The sequence below is a fragment of the Manis pentadactyla genome, chromosome 8, assembly GCF_030020395.1.
Source record: "Manis pentadactyla isolate mManPen7 chromosome 8, mManPen7.hap1, whole genome shotgun sequence".
NCBI lineage: Eukaryota > Metazoa > Chordata > Mammalia > Pholidota > Manidae > Manis > Manis pentadactyla.
In genome coordinates, this window is record NC_080026.1 from 43,120,930 (window position 1) to 43,133,679 (window position 12,750).

Here is a 12,750-nt window from a genome sequence, read left to right on the forward strand (position 1 = left end):
GTGTTGGCAAAACTGGACAGCTACATGTAAGCGAATGAAACTGGATTACTGTCTAACCCCATACACAAAAGTAAATCAAAATGGATCAAAGACCTGTATGTAAGTCATGTACCCATAAAACTCTTAGAAGAAAACAGGCAAAATCTCTTGAATATAAACATAAGCAACTTTTTCCTGAATGCATCTCCTCAGGCAAGAGAAATAAAAGAGTAAATGAACAAGTGGGAGTACATAAAGCTAAAAAGCTTCTGTACAGAAAAGGACACTATCAGCAGAACAAAAAGGCATCCTACAGTATGGGAAAATATATTGGTAAATGACATATCTGACAAGGGGATCCAAAATGTATAAAGAACTCACAGGCAAAACGCAAATAAACTCAACACTCAAAAAGTAAATAACCCTATAAAAAATGGGCAGAGGATATGAACTAACAATTCTCCAAAGAAGGAAGTCAGATGTCCAACAGGCACATGAAAAGATGCTCCACATCACTAGTTATCAGGAAAATGCAAATTAAAACCACAATGAGCTATCACCTCATACCAGTTAGGATGGCCAACATTGAAAAGACTACGAACAACAAATGCTGGTGAGGATGTGGAGAAAGGGGAACCCTCCTACACTGCTTGTGGGAATGTAAATTAGTTCAACCATTGTGGAAAGCAGTATGGAGGTTCCTCAAAAAGCTCAAAATAGAAATACCATTTGACCCAGGAATCCCACTTCTAGGAATTTACCCTCAGAATGCAGCAGCCCAGTTTGAAAAAGACAGATGCACCCCTATGTTTATCGCAGCACTATTTACAATAGCCAAGACATGGAAGCAACCTAAGTGTCCATCAGTAGATGAATGGATAAAGAAGAGGTGGTACATATGCACAATGGAATACTATTCAGCCATAAGAAAAAAATAAATCCTCCCATTTGCAACATGGATGGAGCTAGAGGGTATTTTGCTCAGTGAAATAATCCAGGCAGAGAAAGACAAGTACCAAATGATTTCCCTCATTTCTGGAGTATAACAACAAAGCAAAACTGAAGGAACAAACCAGCAGGAGACTCACAGAGTCCAAGAATGAACTAATGGTTACTAAAGGGGAGAGGTGGGGGAGGGTGGGTGGGAGGGAGAGAGAACGGGATTAAGGGGTATGATGACTAGTCCATGTGGTATGTGGGGGTCATGTGGAAGACAGTTTAGCACAGAGAAGACTAGTGACTGTCTGGCATCTTACAACACTGATGGACAGTGCCTTCAATGGGTTATCAGGGGGACTTGATAATATGGGTAAATGTAGTAACCACTTTGTTTGTCATGTGAAACCTTCATAAGAGTGTATATCAATGATACCTTAATAAAACAATAATAAAAATTAAGATACAAAAAGATTTTGATAAGGTAACAAAAATTATAATAATCCTCAAGCCAAAGGAGGTTATTTCAGCTATTCAAAATCAGTTCTACTAGGATGAGTTCATGACTCACACTTAGTAGTGGTATGGATAGGGAGCTCCATGCACCCCAGCAAGGAGCAGTCTTTTTGCTAGGGTTTGTGTCCAATCCACAAAGACCTGAAGGGTGATAAGACATGTTTTAATGACACTGACATAGGCAAATCTTGTCCATCAGGTAGGATGAATGCAAGAGAGTGATAGGACTATGTGATAGGAGCGTGATAGGACTACAGCAGGAAGGGGGTCCCATCTAGGTCTAGTACTCCACACCTTTACCCCTCTGCCTGTGGGGGTTACTGAGGGGTTTATATAGAGTGCTACTGGAGGTGGATGCACTGGCCATAATGATAAAACAAAACTTCCTGGTAAGATGCTCCTACCTTTGGGCTGTTCATGATATACTACTGTGATTTGGGGGACACTCTGCTGTTACTTTAGGAATACTCAGGAGGCCAGCTTCCAGGCCTTGTCCCCAAGATGCCAGGAGGGCCAGCCATTGTTGATCCATGTGTCAAAATGACCAAGGCCACATCCACTGAATGGAGTCTCCAGGGTTTAGTGCAGCAAGATATTATTCTGGTGGCTGAACCTTGGCTTCAATGATTCTTCCTTATTTTGTACTTGCAGTCGTATAGGGGAGGCAGCATGTCTATGGGGCTTAGGGCTCCCTTTCAGGGTCTCTTATTCAAATGTCATAGCACAGTCCATAAGTGGACTGACCATCCCCGCAGACTATTGGTATCTGACTTTAATCTGGATTTTAACAAGCCATTGTGCTTCTCTATTATGTCTGCTGCAGTAGGATTGTATGGCACATGACTTCCATTTGATTCCCAACTGTTGCATCCATTCTTATAGTGCATGTCCAGTAAAATGAGTGCCTTGATCACTCTCAATTACCTATGGTCAGCCATAGGCTGCAAATACATGCTCCAGGCCTCTTTTAGTTGTCTGTTGGTTTGCACAACATGTAGGGAAAAGCAACCAGAAGTCCAGTAGCTGCGTCCACACAAGTCATAGCATACCGATATCCTTCTGACACACGTAGAGGCCCAACATAGTCTATCTGCCACCTGATGAGGGATATCGGCCCCTTAGCTATTGTTCCATGTTGCTGTGGAACTCGGTGTAAGTCCCTTTTGGATCACACAACACACTCCTGCCTAGCTCTACAAACTTCCTCAAAGGTCAAAGGCAAGCCCTAATGACAGGCTAAAGGCCACATTGTCTTTTGCCCCACATGCAACAAATACTGATGTAACCATTGCACTACCTCAGAGGTAGGCTTTCCTTCTAACCAAAGGATCTGGGCCAATTTATCTGCTTCATCATTTCCTTGGGATGCCAGTGGCAAATGACCTGTCACATGGTATACTGTAATTATTTTAGTCTGACCACAGGCCCATTAGTCTTGCCACAATTCTTGCCCCCATAGGGGTCAGTGACCAACCAGCTAATTGGCATGGTACCAGGTTGGTAGTCACAGGGTCAAGCCCCGATAGACAGCCCAGCTGTCAGTGCAGACAACTATAGAGGAGGGCTCCTGGCTGATCACAAGCCACATGGCCCACAACTCTGCCCATTGGCTGCTCTGCCCCTCACCATCTTCCATCCATATTGTCTCAGTCTTAGGATGGAAAGCTATGGCCCTCCATTTTAGGGGCTGCCCGTGGCTGGAGCCTTCTGTGTACCATGCATCTCCAGGTATAGGGGTTCTTCCCTCCCAATAGGGACTCTCTGTTACTAATGGTTCAAAAGCAAGTTCTTCCTGCTTTTCAGTAGTATATGTCACCAGCCCAGATAAGCATGGGAGTTCTTCACTTAAGGGGCTACTAGAGAGGGCACTACACTGCTGTAGGTAGGCACCCCACTTGGCCAGTGTGAGCGTTTCTGCCACACCACTCCTTGGCTTTTGGGTCCAGTTTCGTACCCACCCCAGGATGGGATAGGTGGTTATTACCTTTATTGGGGCCATTCCAGTGATGGGCAAGGCGTGATACATGGCAGCCAGGATTTTTTCTATCAAAGTGTATCATACCTCTGCCCCTTTCCAGAGTTGTGACCAGAATCCAATAGGTTGGCGAGTTCATTCAAGCTGCTGCCAGAGACCCCAGCCATAACTGTCTTCAGACACATGAGCATCCAACTCACAGGGCCTTGATGGGTCTATCACACTCAAGGCCTGCATGGCCATGACTGCCCATTTTGGTGCAGTAAAGGCAGGTGCACATGTCTCATCCCAGTCCCATATGACACCCTTTCATTACCAACCACTATAACGGCTTCAGAATTTTTGCCAAGTGCAGGATAAACACTCTCTAGTAGCCTGGAAGACCCAAAAGCTCCTGTAACAATGCCACAGTTGTAGGCGTAGGAAAGGCCTGGACTTTATCTATGACTGCTTCTGGTATAACTTTGGTCTTACCCTACCAGACAACCCCCAAGAATTTGACAGACAAACCATGTCCCAGAACCTTGGTGCTGTTTACAGCCCATCCTTTCTCCTGTAGATGTTGCAGCAGTCTACGTGCTGCACCTTCTAGATCTGAAAGAGAATCAGATATGAGCACAATATCATCAATAGAATGGTACAGCTGCACCATTGGCAGTTTCTCCCATGTAGCCAAGTCCTGGGCTACAAGTCCATGACAGATGGTGGGACTGTGGAGGTATCCCTGTGGAAGGACAGTGAAAGTCCGTTGCCATCCTTCCCATGTGAAGGCAAACTGTTCCTGACTTTCCTGCTCAATGTCAATGGAAAAGAAGGCATTAGCAAGATTTCCACATAACAGTATGTTCCTAATTCATGGCTAAGGGTATTATCAGGTCTGCAACAGAGAGGACATCAGCATGCATAGGGGTATGACTTTATTTAATTCTCTGTAATCCACAGTTATATCCTAGGAGCCATCTGGCTTTTTACTGGCCACACTGAGGAATTGAAAGGACAATGGGTGGGTTTTATAATACCCACATTTTCCAGTTCCTGGAGAGTTTCTCCTATTTCTTTATGCCAGTTTCTTTTCTCCAGACAGTTTGTATTGTTTGGTATTAGTCACCTGCCGAGGTATAGGTAAAGTTATGGGTGGGTGCCTAGCATGTCTCCTCAGAACTGCCTTCACCACACATATTCTCAGTCTGCACTCACCTGCAGTGGTCTGCAACCATAGACCCTGCAGGATATCAATTCCCAAAATACACTCAGGGGTGGGAGAGATATATACAGTATACTCCTTTGGGGTAGACACCCTTATTCGGGATTTGGGCTCATTTCACTCTGATAGTCTTACCCTCATATTTGTCTATAATAGTGGGGGTCCTGGGAAAACACTCAGGGTTACCACAAATCAGTGAACATTCAGCTCCTGTGTCCACCAGAGCTGTCCATTCATATGGACATGCTGTATGTTCACTGGGGACCAATGGATAGCTATTTCAACATATGGCCTCCGGTCCCACCCTCGTCCCTCAGGGAAAATACTTTGACCTTCCCCTCAATTAAGCTGTGTTCCCCAGTCATCTTCCTGTGTGGGTTCAAGTGAGGTTGGCTCGCTCTCCAGCACGAAGTCTTTCAAACACATAGGCCAGACTTGTGGCTCTGTCTCTGGCCTCTGCCTCTGTGTTCTTAATGGCTGGAACTGCTGGTCTGGTTTCAGTTGTTGCCATAGCTCCAGTAAGATTCTATTTCATTTCCCATCTAATTTCTTCTGTCTGCTCCTGCCCATATTAAGTCAACCCACATCTAGGTCCTCATAACCTTCACTGGGGCCTTTAAATTCTTCTTGTGAGTAGCAGACCTTATTTCTTTCTGTGCTCTTATTGCTTTAGCCTCTCCTAAGTCTGCTACTGTACAGGTAACCTCACTTATGGGCTGCCCTAACTGAGGGGCAAGATTGGCCACTAGAGACCCAAAGGGGGATGTGGATGTGGGAGCTGTTTGAAGCACATTTCTCATCCCGGAAATAAAAGACTCCTCATCTGGGCCATAATTCTCTGCACTGTAGATGGCATTTTTTATGCCTAGCTCCCATAACACCTGTTGGAGCTCAGCATATGTCTGCCATCCAGCAAGTGAGGATGGTAAATCACACTGATTGGGCCACACAGCATGAAGTGCAGCCATAAGACAATCAAGGAGGGAGTGACTCCCTGGGGTCTGATGTGCATTTTGTAATCACTGCCTCAAGACAGGCTGCACTGTCAGGGAAGCCAGCTTTCCCATCTCTGATCCAGAAGGAACAATTCCATCCACCCCTAAATCCCACAGACGCAGGAGCCAAGCTGATATTGACTCCGAGGGCTTCTGCCAAAACAAGGAGCCCAAATCCACCAGCTCAGCCTGAGTCTATGGGTGGACCATAGACTGCTCCACGACCTGGGGAGGGGGCTGCAACCTCTCCTGGGGGAACGCTCGGTTGCTGTGTCTTTATTTTTTTTACAACCACTGGGGGTACTTTCAATAGAGGAGTCAGTGCCTCTGACACCACCCCTTCATCCTTCCCCAGCTCCTCGATTTCCTGGGCTGATGGTGCCTTTCTCTCCACTCCCAGAGTGCCTCCTCTGTTACATCCTTTACCTTTTCTACAGTGCCTCACGGCAATGCTAGCTCAGTCTTCAGAAGGTCTCTTACCTTCACCTCAATGCCTCGCAGCTGGCGTTCTCATGCTGCCTGTTCCTGTGCTTCCCTCTGGAGTATGTCCTTTTCCTCTATGGCCTTTGCCTCCTTCAGAGCACCTGGCAGCGCTGCTGTCTCATTCTGTAAGGGATCTTTTACCTCCTTCACTGGACCTCACACTGCCTCTTCTTGTGGTCTGCATGGGTCTGTCCTTTTCCTTCATGGCATTTACCTCTTCCACAGTACCTCATACTGATGCCATTTCAGTCACCAACAAATTTTTTACCTCCTCAACAGCACCTCACAGCCAGCGTTCTTGTGCTGCTTCCTCTCATATCAATGCCATTTCATTCTTCAGTGAATCCACAGCAGTTCACAGCTCGCATTCTCGTGCTTCCATTTTTTGTATCTCTTTCAGAAGCATGTTCTTCTCATCTGTAGACTTTTTAATACTGTGAGAAGCAGCCAACCCACATTCCCCACTGCTTCACGGGCACTCTGTTTCTCAAAGGACCTTTGAGACTATACCAAGGGCCACCCCTACTGCCTCTGGTATCACCTCCACCTGCCTCCAGTCCTGGGGTGGGGCCCAGTCCTCTAGGAGGCAAGCCACCTCAGACCACATACCCATTGTTGGACAATAGACTGTCTCTGCATTCATACGGGCAGCCCACTGGAGGACCCCTCCTATAACGGGCAACCTGTCTTTTTCCTTGGTCAACAATGAATCCTGCAGATGTCGCCAATTGTCTTTCCAATGGGTTTCAGCCCCAGGCAAGTTCACTATGGATTCAGTGAGATCAAGGAATGACAATGGAACGTTCTTGGAAATCAAAGGATTTATTACCCAGCTTGTTCTCCTGGTGATATGTCAAGCACTAGAATTACATCTGCATCCAACAGTCTGTAGGCCTGTAATCTTCCTTCATCTTTGCCTCCACCTAGAGCACTGGGCAGAGCTCTTTATATAGTGACTCAGTCAATACCTAATTGCCTACAGGTATGGAAACAGTAGCCTAGCAGTAGGCCAGTTACATCGCCAAGTAGTTTAGGTTCAGGTGAGGATCCTGGCCATAGGAACCTTCACTTTTTCCACACTGGTGTTCTACAGGTCTTCTTCCAGGCTGTGCAAATCTCAGCCCTGTGGAGCTGTCACCCATCTGAGAGGCTATGGGTGGTAGGTGGGATCTTACTTACTGAGGCAGTGGTGCATGGTGATGAGAATTTGGGAGAGAGGCCCCAAACCCCATTCATGTTCCCTCTGTTCATACACAGGATGCCCCTGCTCTGCCCTCACCTCACCTGGCCCCAGTCCTTGGCACTAAGGAGGATGTGGGTAAAATGGAAGTTCCTTTGGCCAGGATCCTCACCTGACCCTAAACTACGTGATGTAATTGGTCTACTTCTAGGCTACTGCTTCCACACTTGTAGGCAATAAGCTATTATTGACTGAATCACTATATAAAGATCTCTACCCAATGCTCTGAGGGAAGACAGAGACTGGGAGTATTACAGACCTGTAGACTGTTGGATGCAGATGTGATTCTAGTGCTTGACATATCACCAGGAGAACAAGCTGGGTAATAAATCCTTTGACCCCCAAGAGCGTTCCATTGTCATTTCTCCATCTCACTGAATCCATAGTAAATTTGCTTGGGGCTGAAACTCACTGGTAAGTCAGGGGGTAACCAAGGTGTGTTGGCCTCTGCCCCCAGGAACCTTCTACCTAGTGGTGCAGAGGTAGCAGAAAGACCTGGGAGTCATTCATTCAGACTTGGTTCAAATCCCATTTCTGCCATTTCCTTGCTTCATGATGCTAAGCAAGGCACTTTCCTCATCTGAAAAATGAGGCTGATCCCATTCACCTTGCAGGGTGATTTAAATGTGGCACAGTGCTTGCCTCAAGGTCGGTGTATGGAGAAGTTGGGGTTCCTATGTCCAGGATCCTCACTGAACTTAAAACCACCTGATGATGTAACTGGCCTGTTGCTAGGCTACCACTTCCACACCTTTAGGCCATAAGCTATTATTGCACTATATAGAGAGCTGGCCCACTGCTCTCAGCAAAGGCAGAGATGCTAGTGCTCAACCTGCCGCTGGGAGAACAAGCCAGGTAATAAACACTTTCACCCCAAAGAACGTTTTGCTGTCAATTTCTTTGGTCATATTGAATCCATAGCAAACTTGCCCGGGGCTGAAACCTATTGGCCAATAACTGATCTTATTTCCTACTGATCTTATTGGCCAATGCGTTTCAGCCCCGGGCAAGTTCACTCTTGATTCAGTGAGACCAAAAAATGACAGTGGAATGTTCTTGGTTTGAAAGGGTTTATACCCAGCTTTATTCCCATGGTGGTAGGTCAAGCTCTAGAATACCGGGTGCCTCAGGACAAGTCCACATGCAGCAAGCAGGTCTCTGCCTCTGGGCCTCTCTGCCCCCCAAACCATCTGTCTCTGTCCTGGGTGCTGCCACTACTCCAGCCTCTACTCTCCTGCAGCTGTGTAGCCCAGAACCCTGGGCAGAGCTCTTTATATAGAGTCAATAATAACATATTGCCAACACGTGTGCAGTGAGCAAGCCGACCAGGGTCAGGTGAGATTCCTGCCCATAGGAACTTTCATTTTCTCTACAGTGGACCTTCAAAAAATGTCATCCCTCTCCTTAGAAGCCCAGACCCAGGAAACAGAACTGAGCATGTTAAAATACATCTCCAGATCTGGAGGGAGGGCATATCTCAGCTGCTGACCACAGAGTGTTTGCAGTTGATCCTGAGGTCAGTGGTCCCATCTCTGCTGGGGTGGGCTCTGACCTTGCTTCAACTGACTCTCCTAGCCACCCACTTGAGTGCCAGCCACCCAGCCTGGGGGGCCCATGACAGAAGGAGCAGTACATGGGGGAGATGGCAGCTGGGCCCCTGGTGAACATGGCCCCTGCCCCTGGCTGCAGAGAGTTCCCTGGCATGGAGGACAGTACCCTGCCCCCCCCATCAGGTGAGGTGGGCACTGATGGGCCAAGAGGAAGCAGAGAGGGTCTCAATGTGAGTATCCTGTCATGATTTCCCTTCAGGGGACCCTTAGCTGGTTGGGGTTTCTTTTCTCAGTTTCTCACAGCAAAAGTGCAAGGACACATCCTTGTCCCAACCCCCTGCCTCTCAGAAATCCAGAAAAGCATGAGCCATGCCCCTCCCTTTGCCATGAAAGGGTGATGGCCACTAAGGAGAAAGACAGGGGTCAGCACACAGATGCTTCCTCATTACTTTACTTACACAATTGGCTTTTTCCAAAATCAGCTTAAGACAGCTTACAATGAAAAACTTAATAAAGCTAATTGTAAACTAGACACAGAAATCATGGACTAGGGGAAAATAATAAGGATAATATAGTCATGAGTATGGGTGAGTATCCTAGTCACCACGGTAAAAAAAGAAATAAGATCAGTTATTAGAAAGGAGTGATATTAGTTTTACACATTTTTCTCTTGAAGCTTTGTATAATAGGCACTGAGTGTTGTGAAGGACAGAGTCACTCCATTTTTATAAAAAAGCAGATTGTATCAGTCTATTTGGCTCACAAGGACCTTTGAGAAAGCACAGGGTACAACGTTAAAGTGCCACCTACTGAGGTTGGAAGTGGTCCACAAAAGGTTTCTGACCACCTGCCTTGGCCCAGGTGTTCAGGTGGTCTCCTTTGAACTGTAGACCAGTGCTTCTCAAGCTTCAATGTGCACACAGTCTCCAGCAGGTCTTGTAAATGCGGTTCTGATTCAGGAGGTCTGGGGTGGGCCTGAGACTCTGCAATTCTAACCCCCCACCCCCCACCCTGTAGGCCATCATGTGCACCCCATTTGGAGCAAGGGTCTAAAGGCCAGACTTCCCTAGTTGTGCACTTTTGCAATCTCCCCCAGCTGAAAGGCAATGCAATGCTACCATAGACAGACAAGAAGGACCTGCTCCTGGGCTCACTAAATGCCCTATGGAGCTACTGGGCCAGCTTCCTACATTCCCATTGGCCACTGATGTTCTAGTCACAAGCCAGGGCTCTTGATCTTACACAAAGTTTATTAAGTACCTACTATGTGCTGGGGAGCTTCCTTAGAAAAATGGCTGCTCCTGCTCACCCCGCCCCCAGTCCCTTATCCACCCTCCCTTTTAGCACCTGCTTTTAGAACCCCCTTCACATTCTTGTGCTGGCCAGAGTAAAATCTCTTATGGATATACTGCTTCTCATTCCACTGAACTCAGAGAGCTTTTCCTCTTGGGAAGATCATGTTTCAGTAGAGGACTGAAGGAGGCAGCCTTATGCCAGAGGACAGTACCAAGCTCTGGGGTGCAGGGCCAGGATCCCAGTGCCCCACACACTGCACCTTATAATGCTCTACAACATTGGCCACATGCCTGAATGCTCAAATCCAAGTTCCCAAGCATGCTTTGCCAGCTTGTGTTCCCATTCAGTGCCTCCCTCTCACAAACCACTCCCATCAGCTCTGGGTGGTTCTGACATGGCTTTACCGGCTGGGTCATCAGAGTGGCAGAGGAAATTCCTCCATTTGCCCAAATCACACTCAGGATCTCCCACCATGAAGTGCAACCACACTCCCTCCCTCACATGAGGGAGCAGCTCCAGAGGCTTGAAGGAGAGCAAGGGTGAGGAGCACCTTCTCTGGGGCCCACTTTCTGGGCCCAGCCCCAGCCCCAGCAGGACTAAATCCAGGTGGCCTGACTTCCCACCAGGGCTGTCAGAGAATACGGCTTCTTGTGACCATCTCATTTTAATAGTCAATGAGAGTATTTATTTCGTGAAATGGATGCACTCTGTCCCAGCCAGTAAATGCTGGATGAATCCAAGAAGCTGAAATTGAACACGTCCCTCCTCTCTGGCCCAAGTAGGAGATGAATATAGATTCTCTTCCTGGATGCTCTAGTCCTCTTAGCCAAAGGGCCAGCCTTGTCCACGGAAAAGGGCAATCTCAGAAGGCGGGCACCAAGGGGCTCTGTAAAGAGAATATTCAGTAGCTCCAGGTTCAGACATCCATCAGTGTGTATATGGAGCACTCCTCTGTACCAGCACCGCACTAGCTCTGGGGCAGCAGGGAAGAGGTGGGAGGTTTGGGGCCAGAGGAGCCACAGGAAAAAAAAGCTATCCAGAGATGCTGAAGGAAATGAAGAAGGGGGAGAGTAGGGCACATCCATTCAACAACTATGTACTGAGCACCAACTGCATGCCAGGCATGCTCTAGGCACATCCAGTGAGTGAGGCAGGTGAAACTCCCTGTCCTGGGGGAGCCCACATTTTTGTGGGAGCAGACAGGTAATAAACAACAAACAGGAAGTGTGTTTTAGAGTGTGTTAGAAGGAAATAAAGGCAATGTAAAAAAAGAAAGAAAGGAATAGGGCACAGTAGGTGGACGAAGGATGGGGGATGATCAGGTGGGTACCACAGAGATGTGGCTATTTCAGCAAGGATCTGAAGGAGGGAGGGAGGGCCCAAGGTTCGGGCAGAGCAACGGCTTGGGCCCAGGCCTGCCTGAGCACCCTGTCAGATCTAGTTAAGGAAAGGGAGGGGACCAGCCAGCAGGGCAGGATTGGGGGTGGGGTTAGGGAGCCAGGGGAGGGTTTTGGGCAGAGGAGCACCCTGATCTGCCAAATGTCCTGAAGGAAGGATGGCTCTGCCTGCTTTGCCCTCGGCCTGGCTGTGGACAAAGTTCTGGCACAGGGGAAGTGCCCCATGTCCATGCACCGTCCTCCCTCCTGGGTCAGGAAATAGCTCATCTGCTAGGGAGCTTGGCCTCAAAAGTGTTCAGGAATGTTTACTGAACACTCACCCCACCAGCCCCCCTGCCAGGTGAGACACCTTTCTGCTCAAGGCACTCCCAGTCCAGACAAAGCAAAACACCAACAGCCAGCAGTCTGGGTGGTGCCCCGCCCACTTAGGTGCTTGAGCTCGGCATTTACCTCCCACATCCCCATGCCTTCCAGGCCTCTCCATTTTCTCTTGCAGAAGCTCAAGCTCCTCTTAGGTCATTTTTCCTTTTGTAGACATCTACCAGGCCAGCCTTCTCTCTCTCTCTCCAACTCATGGGAAGCCCCTCAAAGAGGCCCACCTTTCTTTAGAAGGATGCTGGATGGATCAAATGGCCCTTCCCAGGATGCTGGAAGACCTCTCAGCCCTCCATTGCTCAAGCTCAATCTCCTTGGGCTGCCCACTGGAGTCGAAAGAAGGATGCTCAGAGATCCCCATCAGGCAGAGCAGATATTTAAAGAGCACCTACTGTGTGTGGAATTAGGAATTGGTTCCTGTCTTCCCAAAGTTTACAACCCATTGCAGAGGCAACTCAACATCCAAGGGCAGGGACCAGGCATTGGGCACCTGTGTCACCACCCAGAACATTGCATAGCATGGTGGGACTCCCTGAATGTTGAACTGAAGAAGCTCAGAGAGGGTATTGCCCAGGGGTGTGGCAGAACAGAATGCTGGGGAGGAAGGATCTTTTAGGCAGAAGGAAACCTATACGTGGGACAGAACCAAGGGTGCTCCTAGAGGGTTCTCAGCAGGGTGGAGCAGGGGAGAGGCCTCTCACAACAGCATTCCCACCACCTGGAGGTGTCTCTTCATCCCCATTGTGCTCTTTGGGGTCTAGCTGTGGGACCGTCCTCAAGGCCCAGCTGCCTGCCTCTGGCCAC